Source organism: Vulpes vulpes, chromosome 2, assembly GCF_048418805.1.
Source record: "Vulpes vulpes isolate BD-2025 chromosome 2, VulVul3, whole genome shotgun sequence".
Taxonomy (NCBI): domain Eukaryota; kingdom Metazoa; phylum Chordata; class Mammalia; order Carnivora; family Canidae; genus Vulpes; species Vulpes vulpes.
Genome location: NC_132781.1, coordinates 57,435,648 through 57,453,076, shown reverse-complemented (window position 1 = coordinate 57,453,076; position 17,429 = coordinate 57,435,648). Strand labels below are relative to the sequence as shown.

The 17,429-nt window shown below is 39.3% G+C and overlaps 1 protein-coding gene across 10 annotated transcripts in view; it reads right to left on the bottom strand.

The window, feature by feature from the left end:
- MAPKAP1 (MAPK associated protein 1) overlaps nucleotides 1-17,429 on the bottom strand; it is a 255,479-nt gene that overhangs the window by 174,476 nt on the left and 63,574 nt on the right. The window lies entirely within an intron of this gene.

Below are 17,429 nucleotides of genomic sequence, written 5' to 3'. Positions count from 1 at the left end.
AGACAGCTCATTATAGGACTGCAATGAATGAAGGAACAGAATGTTCACAGGAAAAAGCAATCCAAAATTCCTACTACGTTTAATTGAAGCTCTGGAAAACTTCAAAAGGATTTCAGTTGCTAATTCAAATGCTGGTCTATATTTGATTAAATGCAAGATTATTATTTGAACACAAAGACATAATCTTATGGTACACTGTCAAGTATTAATTTTTTTTTCCAGAGTGAAAGAAAAAAAGAATACCAAGAGATTTCTAATGGAGAAAACACACACATCAAATGATATTTTTCAACAAGGACCGAAAAAACAAACCAAAACCAAAATATTCACCCTATTTAATACAGGATCTTATAAGCACTGCAGGAAAGGGTCACTGGAATAGAATGTCATTTTCCAACTCCACCCTCCCTTTTTTCACTCTTTAAAATTTATCTTAATATTCCCTGCTTGGCACAGACACTGGCTAGGCTCCATTTTAGTAATGTTTACATCTTGCAATCTAAAGAAAGAATGAACATTTGCTTAATGCCAAATACTTGGTGGTGGTAGTAGTGACAATGTAATAGCAATAACACTAGGGAAAGTAGTCAGAGGTATAAAAAGTAAAAATGAAAGAGGTAAAATGAAATTGATATGTTATTCTACATATTATTGTATGTTCATAATATTCCTATATATGTGAAAATCCTATTAGAATTAAAAACAGGGATCCCTGGGTGGCGCAGCGGTTTGGCGCCTGCCTTTGGCCCAGGGTGCGATCCTGGAGACCCGGGATCGAATCCCACGTCGGGCTCCCGGTGCATGGAGCCTGCTTCTCCCTCTGCCTGTGTCTCTGCCTCTCTCTCTCCCTCTCTGTGACTATCATAAATAAATAAAAATTAAAAAAAAAAGAATTAAAAACAACTATAAATCAAATTTGGTAATATAAAGGAATAAAAAATTAACACAGAAATCAGCAGCCTCCATACACACAAATAGTAGAAACAGAAAATAAGGCCCCATTTACAACAGCAGTAACTGTAAATATTTAGGAATAAACTTAAGAAATATTCAAGCCGGGACGCCTGGTGGCTCAATGGTTAAGCGGCTGCCTTTGGCTGGGGGCGGTGATCCCGGAGTCCTGGGATGGAGTCCCGCATCAGGCTCCCCACAGGGAGCCTGCTTCTCCCTCTGCCTGTGTCTTTGAGTCTCTCATGAATAAATAAATAAAATCTTTAAAAAAAGAGAGAGGAAAAAGAAATATTCAAGACATATTTAAAAAACAAAACAAAACATCCGGGACACCTGGGTGGCTCAGTCACTTAAGTGTCTGCCTTCAGCTCAGGTCATGACCTCAGGGTGCTGCTCAGCAAGGAGCCTGCTTCTCCCTCTTCTCCTCCCTCCTCCTACCTCTAACAGTGCTCATGATCTTTCATTATCAAATAAATAAATGAATAAATAAATAAATAAATAAATAAAAATAAAATCTTAAAAAAAAACTTCCCCCAAAAAATAAGTTCAAAATCCAGAAGCTACAAAGGAAAAATGATAAATTTCACTCCTTAAAAAGAAAAACTTGCATATAGTCCAAAAAAATCTATAAACAAAGTCAAAAGATATACCAGATAAACAACAAACTGGACTAATCTCCCTAATATATAAAGAACTAGAAAATAAGAAAAAGATCAAGATTCCAATATATCTGGGAAGCTAACAAAACTGCCACATTCTTTTTTTTTTTTTTTAATTTTATTTATTTATGATAGGCACACAGTGAGAGAGAGAGAAGCAGAGACACAGGCAGAGGGAGAAGCAGGCTCCATGCACCAGGAGCCCGACGTGGGATTCGATCCCAGGTCTCCAGGATCGCGCCCCGGGCCAAAGGCAGGCGCCAAACCGCTGCGCCACCCAGGGATCCCCAAAACTGCCACATTCTTAAATAAAAGGTTCAATATCTCACTCATATGAGAAATACAAATTAAAATTACACAGATTCACTTTTTACCCCTTAGACTGGCAAAATTCCAAACATTTTATAAATTCTATAGTGAGGCTATGAGGAAACAGGCACTCTCTTAAATTGCTGGTTAGAATGTAATTGGCACAAATCCTATGGAGGACAATTTGGCAATACTTAACAAAAATTACAAACACATATTCCCTTTGACCCAGCAATTCTACCTCCTGGAATTTATCCTGCATATATAATTGCACACATGCAGAATGCCACGTGTACATGATTACCCACTGCTGCATTTGTTTATAATAGCTAAAGATTAGAAATAACTCAAGTCACCCTCAACAGGGAATTGGCTGAATAAATTATAATATTTCGAAACAATGGAATACTATGCAGCAATATGAAGGAATGAGAAACTCTCTGGGCACTAATATAGAGTGATTTCCAAGTAATACTGTTATGTAGAAAAGCAACCACTGAACAGTGTTCATAGTATGTTACATTTTGTGTAAAAGGGGAGAAAAATAAGAATATATGTTCATATCTGCATATAGACATTCAGGAAGATACATAACTGACTAGTGAAATGGGTATGGGTAGGTACTAGATGAATAGGGGACAGAAGGGAAAGAGACTTTTCATGGTGTAATACTTTTTCACATTTTTGGATCATAAAAAGCACTGCCCCTTGGGGTACCTGGGTAACTCAGTCGGTTAAGAGTCATACTCTTGATTTCCGTCTCAGGTCATGATCTCAGGGTTGTGGGATGGAGCCCTGCATCAGGCTCCAAATGTGGAGCCTGCTTAAGATGCTCTCTCTCCATCTCCCTCTGCCTCTTCCCTCCCCAACCCCCCAAAAAAGCACTATTGCTTTAAAATATGAACTCAAAAATAATAACAACAGCAACTATCATTTACTGAATACTTCTTTCCAAGGTGAACATATATTAATCTCACCTAATATTCATAAGACACCAAAGTAGATAATATTAACCCCAGTATAAAGGAGAAAAGACTGAGGTCCCGAGAAGTTTCAAATCTGTAAATCAGTGATATCACCTGTCTCACAGGTTGTTGTGAGGATTAAATGAGATTATATAAGATATTTCACACAATGCCTGACACACAGTAAATGCTTAATCAATAATTTACCATTCCAAGGTAATAACTATTTTCAAAGATGTTTCAATCAACTGAATCGTAAAATATAATAAAATCAGACAAGGAGTTTAGCAAAGATGTTTTAATTGAAATTTTTATACATGTAGATTAAATAGCCTCTTCTAATTAATTGGAGGCTGATTTAGATATGCTATATCCTCACTATATAAATTACATAGTCATTAAAATAACTGTTCATATCCCATAATTATGCATGGCTCTTTGAAGCTACTGTTAAATAGTGTGACTATACTTAATCAGAAAAGATATCAACTGAAGAACTTAAAAGTGTAATCATTATTTTAATAAGGGGGGGCTGCACATATGATGGTAACTTCAAGACAAATTCCCAAATTTAAAATCTGATTCCAAAAAATGTCACTTCAAATTCACTTAGTTACTCACGGACAACAGGCTGTCCCACACCATGAAACTACATAATCACTGCACATGTTGCAAGTCTGTAAGTAAGATGTTCTTAGGGGGAAGTTTCAAAAGAAATGTCAGCTTTTCCCTTTCTAGAAACAAGCTATCCCATCTAGAATGCCCTTTTATATTTAACCTCAAATAAAGAATGCAAAGAAAAAGAAAAAACTACAAAGAAACAGCTAACTTTTCATAAGCTTACTGAAACCATATTCAATATAAATGCGATCAGATTGAATTCAAGGCAGAAGCTTATTTTATTTATTTATTCATGAGAGACACAGAGAGAGGCAGAGATATAGGCAGAGGGAGAAACAGGCTCCATGCAGGAAGCCTGATGTGGGACTCGATCCTTGAATTTGGATCACGCCCTGAGCCAAAGGCAGACGCTCAACTGCTGAGCCACCAGGGGTCCCTGAAACATTTTATTTTAATTGTAGTTTTAAGTGTCTGTCTTTGTCCAAAAGATAAGCTATATTTGATCATCCAGTTACATGGTAAGAAAAATACACATGGGCAGCCCAGGTGGTTCAGCAGTTTAGCACTGCCTTCAGCCCAGGGCGTGATCCTGGAGACCTGGGATGGCGTCCCACGTCGGGCTCCCTGCATGGAGCCTGCTTCTCCCTCTGCCTGTGTCTCTGCCTCTCTCTCTCTCTCTCTCTCTCTCTCTCATGAATTAAAAAAAAAAAAAAAGAATCTAAAAAAAAGAAAAGAAAAATACACGTACACAAGAAAAAAAAACCAAAATATAAAGTCTCTATCATTAAGACATTAAAGTTTAAAATTTATTGTTAAGACAATGCTCTGTACAACATTTAGTGGCTGTAACTCTAAGAGCCACTGAAGAAACTGCTCTTTCTAGTCCTGGGATCCCTAGCTCTAGCGACAAGAGGTCTTCCTCCCTTGTAAAAGTACTGGGAAGAGTAGTTCCTGTTCTTTTTCTCAGGAAGACTGAATTCCCTGGTATGGCCTCACCTGTTCCAGGCTCTCTCAGAAGTGTCTGCTCAAGTTGTTTCTGTGCTGAAACTGTGGGGTTAGGACCCTGGCCAGCCTTCTAGAGACAGGTCTTAGAGTCTAGTTCTCTCTGATCCCAGCACTGGCATGGAAAGGGTATGAGATAGCAATTCTGTTAAGTCTGTCTCCTCTACAGATACAGTCTCTTCTTGGGTAAATCATTCTAATGTCTAGACATACACTGTCCAAAACAATAATGACTAGCCACATGTGACTGACTAAATTTAAATTAAATAAATTTTTAAAAGATTTTATTTATTTGAGAGAGAGAGAGAGAGAGAGAGAGCACACACAAGCAGGGGGAGGGGCAGAGGGAAAGGGAGTAGCAGACTCCCCGCTGAGCAGGGAGCCCCATGTGGGACCCAATCCCAGGACCCCAGGATCATGACCTGAGCAGAAGGCAGACAGACGCTTAACCAACTGAGCCACCCAGGCACCCAACTTTTTAAATTTAATTTTAAATTTAAATTAATTAAATTTAAAACTAAATTTTAAAACACAGTTCGATAGCCACCCTAGCCACATTTCAATAGATTAACAGTCATCTGTGGCTAGTGGCTACAATATTGGACAGCACAGATATAGAGAACATCCATCATTATAGAAAGTTCTACTGCAGTGTTGGTCTACACTCAATAGATACTCAGGTATCAGGCTAAAGATCCTAACCAGATTTGCCAATAACAAAATTAATATTCTTTTCAAATTTCTACATCTGCCTCTCAAAATTCCAAAGTCAGACTGGGCACAGGTGTGGGAATGTTCATTTCCAAATCCTTAACAATAATAACTAACGTGAATAGAACATTTATGTACCAGCCACTAAACTAAGAACTTTAATTATCTAATTTAATTCTCACTACAATCTTATAAAGGAGGTGTTATCATATTCCTTTTACAGATGAAAAAAAAATTAAACATGAGAGAAATTAAGTGATTTACTTGTGGTTACATAGTTAGTAAATGGTAGAGTCTGGATTCAATTTAGAAAATGAAACAAGCAAACAAAAACTATAGTTGCAAGTCATATATACATTAGAACTAAGCAGGGTTCATTTGCCTTCTGTGAAATTTTCATCATTATAGAATCACAGAAAATTAGAAAAGGAACAGAAACTAATGTAGTGTTTCATGACCATCTTTAACCTGTGACCCCTTCTGATAACTATAAAAATCTCACATTCCCACAAAGATGATATGTACCTCACCAGAGCCATTACAATTTTTTTATCTTCTGCATATTTCTAACAGTCAAATTTTCATGAATCTTTATTTTCTAAGTATTGTATAAAAATTATTTTTATTTTCCTTCCATAACATTAAAATATCAAATATGCTCTTTCAAAATACATTCATTTCCCCGCCTCAAACACACATGCACCGAACAGTTTAAAAAAAAAAAAAAAAGACTAATCTTTCCAATTTTAGAAATGAGAATAGTAAGGCCAAAAAAGAAAGTGGGGATGCCTTGCCTGCAATGAAAGACAGAATTGCTAGAACCAGAACAGACTGGTAATATTTAGCCAACAAATTTTACTTGACCTTAACTCTCGAATGGCAAAATTCCTTAGGGCCTCACACCCATCAAACAAGAAAGTTAAGTTCTATCCTATTTGAAGGCAGATCTTATAGGATTTGTGGGACTGAAGCTCTGGGAGTACTTGGATAACAATTCCCTATGTGATTTTCACAGACTGTTGGAGCCAGAAGGGACCTTGGAGAACTATCCATCTCCTAATCTTATTTTATTTTATTATTATTTTTTCCATCTCATAATTTTAGAATCAAGGAGACAGAAACTCAGCTAACTATATATAAACTTAGGCATCTTACCTTCACAGTTTTACAGTCTATGGCAAAGGTGGCCTGTTTAAACATTTAGTTTTGCCAAGTAACTACTGGATGCTAGTAGATCTGTGCTAGTTGCATGGTTATAAAGATGAACCAGACATTGTCCCTGTTCAAACAGAGCTTACATTCTCACAGGAGCAAAGGATATATATATATAAATATAACTACAATGGAGTGTGATAAGTACTACTTGTGGGAGTGAGCTTGAGGGAGTCAGAGGCGATATGTGGGTTGAATCTTACTGAATAAATAGGAATTCACTGAAATAGCAAGACATTCTGGCCGAGAAAACATAACATGCAAAGAACAGGAACCATGGTATCACAGAATATGGACTGCAGGTAATAAGGCAGGGAAAATATATTTTTCCCCCAGTTTTATTGAGAAATAATTGATATATAACATTGTATTAAGGGTGTCCAACAGGGGCACCTGGGTGGCTCAGTAGGTTAAGCATCTGCATTTGACTGAGGTCATGATCCTGGGGTCCTAGGATTTAGCTGAGTTGAGTTCCCTGCTCAGAGGAGAGTCTGTTTCTCCCTCTTCCTCTGCTCCTTGCCCCACTTTGTGTGCGCGCTCTCTCTCTCTTATGCTCCCTCTCTCAAGTTAATAAATCTTTAAAAAAAAAAATAAAGGTATCCAACATAATGATTTGATATATGTATACACTGTAATTACCACAAGAAAAAGGGTATTTTAAATGAAATCCTTCACTGTATAGATTAGCAAGAAGAGTCACATAAATATAAAGGACAAAGCTCTTTCTACTTTTAACGATGCTGTCATTACAAGTCATTTAAGACAAGAATGTGTCTCTTCAACAAATGGTGTTGAGAAAACTGGATGGCTACATGTAAAACAATGAAGTTGTACACTTACCTTACATCATGTTGCAAAAATTAACTCAAAAGAGATGAAAGACCTAAATGTAAGACCTGAAACTATAAAATTCCTAGAAGAAAACATGAGGGAAAAAGCTTGTTGACAATGAATTTAGCAGTGATTTTCTGGACATGACTCCAAAAACAGGTAACAGAAGGAAAAACAGACAAATGAAACTACATCAAACTTAAAAACATCTGCCCAGCAAAGGAGATAATCTAATCTACAGAATAGCAAGGGGAAGTGTCTGCAAAGCATGTATCTGATAAGGGGTTAACATTCAGAATATATAAAGAACTCTTACAACTCAAAAAAATATCCAATTAAAAGATGGGCAAAGGAAGTTTCTCCAAAGATATACAAATAGCTAACAAGCACATGAAAAGATGTTCAACATCACAAATCATGGGAAACCAAACCATAATGAAGTATCACCTCACATCTGTCAGGATAGCCATTATAAAACAAAACAAAATGCAAAAAAGCAAACAAACAAACAAAAAAAGCCCCCAAAACAGAAAATAACAAGTGTTGATGAAAATGTGGAGAAAATGGAACCCTTGTGCATGGTTGGTAGAAATGTAAAATGGTACAGCTGCTATGGAAAAGTGTATGGAGGTTCCTCAAAATACTAAAAATAGAATTATCATATAATCCAGCAATTCCACGTCTGGGTATATATCCAAAAGAAATGAAAACAGGATCTTGTATATAAAGAACTTATCAAACTCAACACCCCCAAAACAAACAACCCAGTCAAGAAATGAGCAGAAAACATGAACAGACATTTCTCCAAAGAAGACCTTCATGTGGCCAACAAGCACATGAAAAAATGCTCCACATTACGTGCCATCAGGGAAATACAAATCATAACCACAATGAAATATCACTTCCCACTGGTAAGAATGGCTAAAATTAACAATACAAATGTTGGTAAGGATGTGGAGAAAGGGGAACCCTCTTGTGCTACTGGTGGCTATGCAAGCTGGTTCAGCCACTCTGGAAAAGTGTGGAGGTTCCTCAAGAAGTTAAAAATAGAGCTATCCTACAGCCCAGCAATTGCACTACTGGGGTATTTACCCCAAAGATATAGATGTAGCAAAATGATGGGACACCTGCACCCCAATGTTCATAGCAGCAATGTCCACAATAGCCAAATTGTGGAAGGAGCCATGATGTCCTTCAACAGATAAATGGATAAAGATGAGGTGATACACACACACACACACACACACACACACACACAATGGAATATTACTCAGCCATCAGAAAGGATGAATATTGAGACGTCTGGGTGGCTCAGTGATTGAGAGCCTGCCTTCGACCTAGGGCATGATCCTGGAGTCCCAGGATCGAGTCCCACATCAGGCTCCCTGCAGAGAGCCTGCTTCTCTCTCTGTCTATGTCTCTGTCTCTGTCTGTGTGTCTCTCGTGAATAAATAAAATCTTTAGAATAAAAAAAAAAAGGATGAATACCTACCATTTACATTAGAAAAAAAAAAAGGATGAATACCTACCATTTACATTAATGTGGATGGAACTGGAAGGTGTTATGCTGAGTGAAATAAGTCAATCGGAGAAAGACAATTATTACATGGTTTCACTCATATGTAGAATATAAGAAATAGTACAGAGGACCAAAAAGGAAGGGGGGGAAAGTGAGTGGGAGAAAATTAGAGAGGAAGATAAACCATGAGAGATTCCTTACTCTGGGAAACAAAGAAAGGGTTGCAGAAGGGGAGATGGGCAGGGGGATAGGGTAACTGGGTGACAGGCATGAAGGAGGGCACATGATGAGATGAGCACTGGTGTTATACTATATGTTGGCAAATTGAATTAAAATAAAATAAAATGAAATGAAAACAGGATCTTGAAGAGGCATTTGCCTGCCCATGCTCACTGCAGCATTATTCACCATAGCCAAGAGGATGAAGCAACCTCAAACGTCCATCCACAGATTAATGGATAAAGAAAATGTGATACATACATGCAATGTAATACTTTTCCACCTTCAAAAAAAGAAAGAAATCCTATCAGTTACAACGTAGATCAATCTTGAGGATATTATGCTAAGTGAAATAAGCCAGTCACAAAAAGACAAATACTGCATGCATAATTCCACTTATGTGAAGCATCTAAAATAGTCAAAATCTCAGAAAGGGAAAGAGAATTGCGGCTGCCCGGAGCTGGCGGTGGAGGAAAGGGAGAGACAGGAGTTTCAGTTCTGTAAGATGAAAAAGTTTTAGAGATTTGTTGCACAATAAGGCGTTTATCATTAACAATACTGTACTGTACACTTAACAATGCAGGCATGGCTCATTCCTTAACATCTAAATTCAGAGGGGTAGTCAGGGCCATGGATAATACGACTCATTTTTAAAAGTCTTTGGAGTGGGCAGCCTCGGTGGCCCAGCAGTTTGACGCCCGCCTTTGGCCCGAGGCGTGATCCTGGGGACCAGGGATCGAGTCCACGTCGGGCTCCCTGCATGGAGCCTGATTCTCCCTCTGCCTGTGTCTCTGCCATTCTCTCTCTCAATCTCTCTCTCTCTCTGTGCCTCTCATGAATAAATAAATAAAATCTTTAAAAAATAAAATAAATAAAAGTCTTTGGAGTAAATAAACCGGCTTTTGCAACACACTTAATTCACAAACATATTCTAGTGACATGGATATCAAAATGAGTTCGCAGGATGGAGGTCAGAAATTCACTATGTGGGGTTGGAGGATGGATGAGTGCTGAGAGGCAGGAGGCAGTGACCCTAAGGGGAACAAAGGCCTTAGATCAGATCACCTGCAAAGTAGAAATGCCCAGGGAGCAATGACATCTACACTTTTGTAACCTCTGAGACAGTCAAGGGTCCCTCTTAGTGAAATTCACAATGCCATGACCACAGTATTCTATCTGTCCAATCACCCTACCCAAGAAAGAAATGAGGTTGTCTTACCTTGCCTGGTTCTAAGGGAGTCTGTGCTGGCTCCTAATGATCACTACTTCTCTTTGTCAAGTTTACAAGCCCTGGCTGCTGCTAAGTGAGACGGGTAAATCAAGACTGCTCTATCTCAAGCTGAAGAGAGAAGTCTGTGGATACCTGGGTTGCTAAAGGAGTCTTTATGAAAGAAAGTGAGCTCTAAGGAAGATTTTAATGAAGGAGACCAATAGAGGTTGGTAGAAGGCACAGGGGGAATAGTCCAGCCTAAGTATGAATAAACAGAGAGACCGCAAGGCTAAATGTCAGCGGCAGAGATAGCAAACCAGAAGGTCTGGTCCAAGAATAACCTAGGACAAGCAGGGACTATGAAAAAGCATGTTCTTCCTGCTGGGTTATATCCTTGATCACAAAGGTGAACCACAACTGAGCCAGAGTTCTCATTGTGAAGATCATAAAATGCACATACTATATTAAGCAGAGCCAGAAAGCAACCCCATGTAAAAGACAGTTGTCATAATGGCCAGTCTAGTTTCTCCAAAGCACCTTCTGATGATAAATCCACCACTAAGATTATGTATAATGGGCAATTTTGTTGCAAAGGACCATTGTGCAACATTTCCCCATTTCTCTTCCAGAAAAACACAGAGGTAATTATGTACTCATAGCCAGTGTAGCAAATCAGTTAAATTAAACCTGTATTTCATCTAACTCATATAGGATATGAATAACATAACTAACTTTTCTAATTTCATACTCTAGTACTCCCAAGTAAATAAAAGGGAAAAAAAGTAAAGTTTTCCCCCTACAAATAGAATCTGTCACTTCCTAGGATGTGCACTTTTCAGCTCATGCATCCTAAATGCATGTGGAGATATTATATGCACTTTCTATTTAGCAATTTAATTATATCTTTGCATTCAAAGAGTGGCAATGGTTTGCAGTAATAATCAGGTGAAAGCATTCTAACATTAATATGCTGGAATCCGATGTGTTAATTTGATGCAACTTTGCCTTGACAATATGTGATTAATTTGTTCTCAGGCTAGCCCTGCTCCCAGCTCTGACAGTTTAAAATGCTGGGTTTCTTTATCCATATCGCTATTTGACACGCCTTAGCCCACTGCTTTGCTAAGACCACTGTTAATTTGTAATGAACTTGCTTTTCAGGGGGGCTCCTTCATTTTTAATTCTGTCAGTGTCACCTCCTTGAGGAAAATTACAAGTTTCCGTAGGTGTGATTACTGCCAAGTGCTGCTGATAAGAGGTTTGAGAAAATAGGGCTTTATAAAGAAGTCTGTATTTAATCTGCTGAAACAGATTTATTGCCTCCAGACAGATAAACATAATACAAAGTTCTCTTATTTAAAAGTCATCCCCAAGTTCTCCCTCACCATCACCTCCTCCTAAACAAAAACACAGTTGCATTTCCAGGACTCAATAATGAATCACTCTGGGAAAAGAGGTGAAAGTGTAATAAACTTAGCAATAATGGTGATTCTTGTCATCAAATTAGACTTGTAGGGGAGGCTTATAAAACATCTGAATATGCTTTTCACAAGGTGGAGAAAAGGGGAGAAATCCCACTGAAACAATTATGGTTTCACCTCCTTTCTAACTAGCAAAGAACACTGCCCAGCTTCACAAGCCCATTTCTTTTGGGCAAACTGAGTACCGGTGAAGTCAGGTGTGTTTTCAATTTCTCCGTGGAACATAATCCTGATAATGATCAATGAAGGGTCACAGGGGAGACAGAAAGTCAAAGTCTCAAAACATACTACTTAATAGAATAACTCATTATAGTGACAAGCAGCCTATGAGCACCTGCACAGGTATTCTCCATTCAACCTTCAAAACAAGCATGACCAGGAGGTACTATCACTCCAGTTTTTTTCACATAAGGGAACTGAGGCTCAAAGATTTCATCACAAGGATGTGCCAGCAAAGGACAGAACTTCAGGACAGGAAAACACACCTGTGAACTGCTGTCCTATGCTCTGCTCCATCACAATCTACTGGGGGGAAAGGTCATCCCCTCTCTAATTAGTCCACAGACAGAGCTAACCAGTCTAGCATTCTAGGGTCATCCTCTTCAGCTCTAATCCTTCCTCTTTCTGCATTTAAACAGTGGCAAATAGTTTAAATTCTAGCCCTTCCACCATGAAACCTACTGTTTCCACTGAGCCAGGAAGACATCAAGTCCTGCAAATTCTGCCCTTGGATTTATCGGATGTTCTTAAATGTCTATTTACACCAACAGCAAAAAGCTCAGAATAGCCCCACTCACTTCAAACATCACTAGTGGCAGAAGCGTCTTCTCAGATTAGTCCCCCAGTATTGCACAAACTGAAACCACTAGATATGAACTCTCCCTGCATTCCTGTATATCCTAGTCTTTTTCTATGTTCCTGAGCTGCTGCTCAAAAAATAAAACCAAATATTTTTTAAAAACCTAAAAAATCAAGAAAATGATCTACTGTATGTTCAGACCACAGACCCAACTGACTCAGATCACAACTCTACTTTCTGATAACACATTCCCTGCCTTTGCCTTCTCTACAGGCTATTCATGAAGCAGCCTCGGCCTATGAAAGAGGCATGGAAACTGTGGAATATATGCTCAAAGGAATGCAAGCTAGTCATTGAACAAGGAGTATTTATGTGTAATATATAAAAAGAAAAATTCAAAGATAACAAAGGTAGGTGCAAAAGCAGAATGTGAAATTAAACACAGACTAAATTATGCATAAAGATGTAAAGATGATTTAGCACCTACTGCTCAAAAAGAGACACATGAAATTTTGATTTTGAAGTTGTCATTAATTTAAAATTTTCTTAATGCTTCTTCATTGTGGTTTGTGTACTTACTAGTCTGCAAGTTCCTTCAGAGCAGGGACAGCAGTTCACCTCACATCTGTACACACGTGGCCTAACTAGATCAAGTCTTCACTAAACTAAATGAAATAAAAATTGCTAGGGCGCAGGTCTATATCTGCTTAAATACAGCCCCCCCCCCCCCCAGAGCATCTCAGCTCAGTTTGGCCCAGGTATGAACTCCAAGCACCAGCTGCGATGTGGTGGGACAACTGGGGTGCTGAGGTGCCTTCCCAGGGCAAAGATGACATTCCCTATTACCAAGTCTTCTACCCCCACAGATCTGTGGTAGCAGGGACTCTGGGGAGCTGCTGCTGCACAACAGAGGAGACCTGCCTTTGAGATGAACGAGACCCTGAGCCAAGCAAAGGCAGCAAACACCTCTCCAATGACAGGTGGGGCACCTAGAACATGTAGTTTCCTTGAAAGAGACATACAGATGAGAACAAAAATACAACAGACTAGGAAGAAGGAAAAAACTAAACCAAACACTTAAAAAACACTAAGGGATGTACTGGTTTGAACAAAGTACAGGGGAAAGTATTAATGCACATATACCAAAGACACATAAAGGCAAAGTAAATAATTTGGCAAATCAGATAATTCAACACCCCCCCCCCCCATGTAACAACTATGTAACTGTAATATCTGCCAGATAACTGCGTATTCTCTAAGATGTGGGCTGGGAAAGTCAATTTAACACTGCTGGAATGGTCATCATTCCTAAGGAGAAAATTCTAAACTAAATACTGCACACAGGACAAGTATACTAGTATATTTAGTTACCAGACCATCCACAACTAAAAAAGGATGAATTAACTGGAAAAAATAATCAATTTGTCCTGGTGACTTGTTATGGGCCAATGACTAAAAGCAGGACTGGGAAGGAAAGGACACTGGGTCCAAAGGAAATTAAGTTCTTACTTACCCAAACTTGCATAATAAGTGGCAAAGCCAGGACTCAAGTGTCCCTGACACCATTATTCTATCACACCCAGCCCTTTGCCCAAAGAGCCCATGAGTCTGTCTTTGAAGACACCCATACACATGTGATCTGATTAGAAATGTCACAAATCAGGGACATCTGATGGCTCTGTCCATGGAGCATGGGACTTTTGATCTCAGGCTTGTGACTTTGAGCCCCACATTGGGTGTGGAAACTGCTTAAAAATAAAGTTTTGAAAGAAAGAAGAAAAGAAAAAAGAAAAGCCGGCCACCAATCAGTATCTAATTAAGTATATAGCCTAATGACAATATCAAGGGAACAGGCAGATAAAAAGAGGTTCAGGTATCAAAGTGCTAATCAGAGTGAGGAAGTGGGGTAAATGCAGTCCAAGCTGAAGAAGTAACAGGAGAAACAGTGTGAACAATTAGAAAGAGCTGGTGGTCCTGGTGGTCAGAGAACAAAACTGTCAGGTAATAAGGAAAATGGGGTTACATTGGGAGGGAGGGTGACAAAAGATCTAGAACCAGACTAACCCAGGTTCAAATACTGCAAAAACTTTATTAATTATTGGCTTTCAATCATTTATTCATTCATTCACCAGATAATTATTTTGCACCTACATGCCAGTTCCCTTCTAGGGTTTTCTCTTCTCTGTTTCTTGGTCTCCTCATCTAGAAAACTAGAATAAAAATATCTCCCTCTCTTGGCTATTGTAGACCTTAAATGAGAAATGATGTCTTAATTACAGTAGCATACCTACAACAGGAAGGTAGGTGATGGGTAAATAAAGGGTGAACTAACAGTACAAATTAAACTGGAAGGTATGTTGGGGAGAGGGCGCTGCTGCTGACAGGCTCTGTCAGGTGGACATGTTTAGTTTTGCTACCTCAGGAGGACAATGGGGGTATTTTATCTGGCCACAACTGTACAGGACCCACCGAGGGAGAGGAAACAAGTGGCAGGGAGACCAGCCTGGAAGCTGTTGCTGTAACATAAACGGGATATGAGAGGTCCTGGAACAGGGAGCGACTGGTGAATCTGAGAAGTGTCAAATCTGACAGACACTGAGAAGGAGTCACTGGCTGACCTTATGGACACAATGTGAAGAGAGAGTGGTGAAAGAGAAGGAAAGTACTCCCATCAATTCGGATTTTTAAATGGCTTAAATCTCACTTTGGAAATAATCTTTCTTTGAAAATAATCACCTGGACATTAGAAAGACCCTTTGTTTTGCACACAAAATACACTTTAATATTTTTCTGCTTTTTCTAAGAGCAACATCCTTTCTCCTAGTCAAGTCCAAATACTTACAGGTCTGTACAAATTACCTCGATCTTTCCGAGATTAAACTGCAATCTGCTTACTCTCACTCATGTCCCTCAATCATTCAGGCCTGAGGAAACACAGCCTGCACCCTTAAAGACTGCAGCACATAAAACATTGTGTCATCTGTACAACAGCAGCACTCTGTCCCTAAGCACCTCATTGTCTCCTAAATGGCTTCAGCTACAAATATTCCACTGGCAAAAAGACTTTATGAAAACCTCAGGGCAAAAGGAATGATCACCACCTTTGTGGCCAGTCCCTGGGGGGAAACAAGGAGCCACTTAAAAACTGGCTGAGAATTAACCTCACAATAACAAGTGGAAGACCTCTGGGAGCCCTTCACACATCATGAGAGTGTAACACAGAGATGAAGAACACTGTCTGCAGCTGGAGTGCCTTGGCTCCAGGGCTGCCTCCCCTCTTCCTCACTCTCTGACCTAAGGCAGGTTATTGAACTTCTCTCCCAGCCTCAGTCTCCTCACCTCTCAAACCAGCTATTATCATAATACTTTCTCACAGGCTTGTTGTGAAAATTCAACCACTACATGCAAAGCACTCAGAATTGTGTCTAGCACAGAGCAAATTCTCAATATATGCTTGTTGTTATTATTATTGTGGGTGCCATTAGAGTTGTTTGAATTACTTCACATATAACCCACTAAGACGCAGATTTTTCCTTCCTACCTTTACTCCCTACCAGTATTTACGAAGCACTATGCTGGGCACTACGTATACAGAGAAGAGGGAGAAAGAGAAAAATGTGCACTCTAAAGATAAAACAAGGTCTGTGGAAGTATAGAGAAGAAAGCCACTGTTTGACGAGTCAAAGAAGTGTTGAGGAAGAGGTGACATCTGTGAGTTGGTTCTTAAAGAGGACAAGCAGGAATTTTCCAGGAGAAAGAATCTGACCTGGCAGCAGATATGGCAACTGCTTTTTAATATGTAAGACTGAATCAGCATTTCTAGGTTTCTAGGAAGGGTAGGCAGCTACCTGGACAGTCACTGAAAAGTTAAATCATAAAGATTCCAGCCAGAACCTCCTCATTCTTCTTACTTGGGCTTAAGACTACTAACTTCTCTGCCAACAGTTCAGTCTGGACCTGACTCTTATCTCTGTACCTCCAAATCTTCCTATCCTTGGATTACCATACTCTAGGTCATGAGACTCTGAGCTAGCTCCTTGAGGGCAGGAACTATCCTTTTATCAATGTACTCCAGGACCTCTTACTCTGCCAGGAGTACAGTAAATGTTCAACAAATATTTGATGGATGAATCATCTGCCCTGCCAACAGTATTCTCCTAAAAAGAACCTAAATACCTAAGAGTCCCCAAATGGGGGCACCTGTCAGTTAAGCAGCTGCCTTCAGCCCATGTTATGATCCCAGGGTCCTGGGATCAAGCCCAGCATTGGGCTCACTGCTCAGTGGGGAGTCTGCCTCTTCCTCACCTTCTGCCCCTCTCTCAGGTCATGCTCTCTCTCATATAAATAAATAAAAATCTTAAAAAAAAAAAGTCTCCAAATGTCTCACACTGACATAAAATTATGTAATTCTAATGATGAGTCTGGCCTCAGTCACCCTCTTCATTTTTCTGATTGGCTAACTAAGCCCAGAAAGGTGAGATGTTGAATTCAAAGTCAGAAAGAAAGTGACAAGTAATAGAGCGCTGGCCTCATGAATGAAGTACTCTTCCGGAACTAACTTGGAAAAAACCAAGATTATTTTTTTCTTACGTTATATGTCAGGAAAACTAGAGCTTCTTACTTATATCCTACTAACATACACTATATTTGACAAAGAAGTAAAATGCATTTGAAAAATATTTCTTTTAATATATGTGGTTCTTCTTAGACAGTATAAACTCCACAGTCAGCTAAACTGGATTGAAAGGTAGCCCTGGGCAGCCCCAGTGGCGCAGCGGTTTAGCGCCACCTACATCCCAGGGTGTGATCCTAGAGACCTGGAATCGAGTCCCACGTCAGGCTCCTTGCATGGAGCCTGCTTCTCCCTCTGCCTGTGTCTCTGCCTCTCTCTCTCCGTGTGTGTCTCTCATGAATAAACAAATAAAATCTTAAAAAAAGAA